The following is a 4911-nucleotide window of genomic DNA, read 5'->3' as shown; positions in this document are numbered from 1 at the left end:
CACACACACACACACACACACATACACACACACACCTCCATATACAAACATCCCGTAACAAACGTACGCATACATACATATACACTTGAAGCCGGACGTGTCAGTTCCCGAGATTTGCGAGGCACCCTTTTTTCTTTTTCTGTTATTTTTCTTTTTTCTTTTCTTGCTCCCTGATCGCGCTGACGTACCTCATTGTGTTCATCGTCGATGATCGGTGCCTAACAAAACGAGCGGAAGATAGAAATCGTTGATTAATAGAGAGAAGGAGCAAATAGATCGATAGAGAGAAAGGCAAAAAGTGACGAAATGTTTTAGAGACATGCGTCGGGAAAGGGGTGTATCTAAAACGCGAGAGGGACGTGACACGTCCGCGCGCGTGGCATTGAAGGAAGAAAAAGGAATAAACATATAAAAAAAATTATACACGTATGTAAGTAACTTTTAGAGTATTTGAGTAAAAAAGAGGCATACATAGTTGATAGTGTTTTATTAAATGTTGTGAAAAATGTCTCTCGTCTGTCTGTCTGTTGTCTAAATGTCTGCCGTCTCAGTCTTTATGTTCTTGATGCACGTTTAGCGTTAAATATGGCTGAACTGTTCTCCTGAAATAATTTAAGAGAGTTTGAGAATTTAACAGAATAAGAAATATTATCTTTTTAATCAGACACGCATCGTTATTACTCGCGATTGTTTAAATCAGGAATCAAATAGTCACATTTAACGCTAAAAGAGTGTTATCGAAGTCTGTTTGTTTGCATTCAAGAAAGATGTTCTTATCCATCCTTGTTATCCATGTCCTTTTATTCTAACATGATAATAATTTTTCTTCCTCAATACTTATATCATAACAAATTATCCTGAGGTTGGCAGGTAATTTTGATAATTGGTTCTCTCATTTTGGAGAAAGCTCTTTTGTAGCTATATGACTTGCTCACCAAGAAACTGTCTTGAGATTAGGAAAACTTATGTCCTTTTGCTTTTTAGGTAGAACTATAGAATTGTTTTCTCCGGTAAATCTTCAATAAAATCGAGAATGGGATGAGGGCTCCTGAAAATTCCAGAAGTCGCTGAGTTGCAAGTTGATCACTTTCATGCATCATTCTCAATTCTTTTTAATGTCTTCATTTTCTTCTAGTTAATGATTTTTAAATAACTTATATTATTGAATTTTTTATATCATTTATTTATTATTACCGTCAAAATATTATCACTTTTTGAGGAATTAAAAATTGTAATATGATAAAAGATATTTTCCTATAAAAAAATAAAATATAGGCTGAATAAAATTCACGAAAAATATGCGCAAAGAATAATATTTACTGAAGAAAAATTAGAAAAAGTTATATAATATTAAAAATATCATAGATAAAATAGTGCAGTCCTTAATTCTGCAGTGCACAAAAAGTATGCGGATCTAGAAATGGAGAAACTGCTGTAGCAGTCGCTCTATTTTCTTCAGAAAGCAGCAACAAAAATGGCAAAGTGGTATTGCGATTCTAAACTGGCGCGTGAAATCTTTCTCTCTCTCTCTCTCTTTACAGACGTTAGACGTGGAGCAACGTGGAATTTAAGGAAAGCAGAGAGAATCTTAAACTAAACCAATAAAAATGGTAAGATTTTGTTGCCATGCTGCAAAATGCTGAAATATGCGAATTTTTTTTTAAATAAAAATATGCGATCGGTTTATAATTGTTATAAAAATTGTTATGAAAATTTGAAGTATATTTTAGATTAGAAAAATAATTTTTTATTCATTTTTATTTGAAAAAGTTTAATTTTTTTTTGAAAAAAGTTTTAATTCTATTCATTTTTAATCTTTAACATGATTTCAATTAAAACTTAAATTAAATTCAGTTATTTTAAAATCCGTTTAAAATTATTATTTTTCATTTAATTTCCTAAAAATTTTATTTTAATTTTCTTTTTTCTAAATATTTGCATAAGATTTTAATTATTTTTACAATTATAATAATCTAATTAATTTTGCAACTTACAAGCCTTAACATTAAATATCCCGACGTTTAAAATTTTGTCAAATTGAACTCCTCACGTTTTTAAATTTTTTTTCTCTAAAAACTAGGTGCCATTTTAATTAAAACTTAACTAAAACTTAATTTGATTCGATTATCTTAAAAGTTTACTATTATTAACATTAAACATCTCGACAACATTTGGATTAAAAGTCTGTCAAATTGAAATATTCCTAAAATTATAAATCAAATTTTTCATCCTCGAAAAAGAGACTCGTCGACTTTGAGATTTTTTTTTCTCCAAAACTAGGCACCATTTAATTTCTCAGCGTCAGGCTTTGAGGCTCATCGATCCGTCCCTGAAAACCCTCTCTTCAACAAAGCCGAGGGGAGCATCTCCGTTACAACAAATGGCGGTACCGTCGTAAGTACCTGCTCCCCACCCCGTATCTCGTCATGGTGGGAAAAAGTCCGTCATACACCGGTACACATCTCCGGCGTGACGGTGGTTACCACACTTGCCACACAGTCGCACACCGAAGTCCGACTCGCGAGGGAAGCTCGGGAATCCAAACGGTTGGAAATTTTCCCGGCACGTCGTGGCTTGGGCGCGCGTCCCCCACAGTCCCGCCTTTATATATTTTTCCTTTCGCAATCTCAAGAGCGGGGACCCTGTGTGGCGGTACCCGGTCCCCTTGTACCGTACCGCACCGTACCGTATCGTGCCGTTCCGTTCCGTTCGCGGGGAACGGCACTCGTTCGCTCGCTTGAAAGAGAGAGAGAAGTCGCCGCCCGTCCGTCCGTTCGTTCGTGTTCGTTTGCGAGCGATTCGTCTCGACATACCCGAAAGTATCAGAAGTGCAATTTCGGAGTTCGAAGATCGCACAGTGTGGATCGTAAAGTGAGTGAAATTTCAAGGGGAGGTTCAGAGCGAACGAGAGAGAGAAAGAAAGAGGGAGAGAGAGGAGCGACGTGCTCGGAGGTGTCGTTGACGTTTGGTGTGTCAGTGTCCTCTCTCGCGCCTGTACTTACTGCATTGCTCTTCATCTCTCTCTCTCTCTCTCTCTCTCTCTCTCTCGCTTGCGCTCACTCTGGCTCTCCTGAGAGTGCGAAAGGAGCGTGGAAGTACTCCGAAAGAGTATTCCAAAACGTAGTGATTATATATATCGCAGAGACATAGTTTATATTTTATTCCTAAAACCCGAAAGGGTTACTATTCTCTTCAGATTCCTGCAGTTGTCTCTTTCTTTCTTGATGTGATGCCTAAGATATCCCTATCCGGCTACTATAATCCTTCTATGTCCCTAGAGATCACTATAGTCTTTATCGCTCTATTCACATAACTGTCCTTCTCTTTTCCGAGAGTCTAGTGAATATGTTGACAAACATAATTCAAATATGATACTATAAAATCTTCGGAGAGAGTGTTATCTCACAACTATTATTATTATAGTACATTGTTTTCTTTCTTTTACATATATTCTCTCTCTATGTGATCTTTATCTATAGCCTTATTTGAGTATTATAGTCGATATTATTATCGCAGTCTCTATTCAACTATTACTTTTATAATTCTCAACTATTATTCTTCAACTATTATTATTCGCTATATATATACTTCAATTTTTTTAATATGAATATGTTAAAAAAATAATTCAAATATGATAATATAGAATCTTAGAAAAGAGGGTTATCACTCAACTATTATTATCATAGTGTTTTTATATTTCCTCAACTATTATTATTTATCATACAGTTCAAATAGAGTGAATATGTTGACAAACATAATCCAAATATGATACTATAAAAACACAGGAAAGAAGATTATCACTCAACTATTATTATTATCATAGTGTTTCATTTTTATACTTCCTCAACTATTATTATTTATCATACAGTTCAAATATGATATTAAAGTATTTTACGAGAAAGGATTATCATTAACTATTATGATAGTATTTTTTCTCTTTTTTATATATTATTTTTTATATGTGACTTTATCCGATTATTATAGACTAATATTATTACAGTCTATTCAACTACTCTTCCTATAATTCCTCAACTATTACCATTCAACTATTATTATAGTATTATATATTTATTTTCTTTTATTTACGCATTTTGTCCGATTACTAGGTGATATCATCATAGCAATTTCCATTCAACTATTACTTCTTTAATTCTTTAGCTACCTATTCAACTATTATTATAGTGTATATCTCTTTTTCTTGTGAATATGTGGTCTATATAGATTCTATCTGATTATTATCAAAGCTGATTGAATGATAGTATATCATTATTACAGTCTCTCTCTATTTAACTATTGTTTCTGTAATTTCTTGACTATTATCCTTTCACTATTATTATTCATAATATAATTTAAATTTTATGTAACTGATTATTTCTTTACTTAAATGATAACTTAAATGACTACAATCATAATGTCGCGTTTATCATTATTATTTCTAATGCTCTACTTCTACTATTGAATCTTTCATTGTGCCAATTACAAATTTACGTATCAGTATTCACGAATAAATGTCTTCATCTAAATTTGTATTTTTATTATGTGTTTATTTTTCTTTCAAACATATCTTCTTATTCTACTCATATTTTCACATTTCATCCCTTTTTTTTGTCCTCATTAACCTCGCATCACGAAAATGTGACAAGTATATAAGAGGATCTTCTTCAATATACTTTTTCCTTTCTTTTTCTTTCTATTTTTCTACTTCACTTTCCACTTCGAGACTAAATCCGTAACAATCCTCACTATCATCCTTCCTCTTTTTCTTTCCCACTTTCGATTCCCAGTTCTGTCAAAGTGGTGTTTTGTCCCAGAAGAAGCGGATAGTCTTAAAAGGAGGAGAAGTTATTTCGGTGTCGTACGGCGCGATGCTGGATGATAGATTAGACCCGGAGCGGTTATCACAGGTAGGCT

This window comes from Atta cephalotes, assembly GCF_000143395.1.
Source record: "Atta cephalotes unplaced genomic scaffold scaffold00035, whole genome shotgun sequence".
In the NCBI taxonomy this organism is placed as follows: Eukaryota; Metazoa; Arthropoda; class Insecta; order Hymenoptera; family Formicidae; genus Atta; species Atta cephalotes.
Note: the sequence above shows the minus strand (reverse complement) of the source record.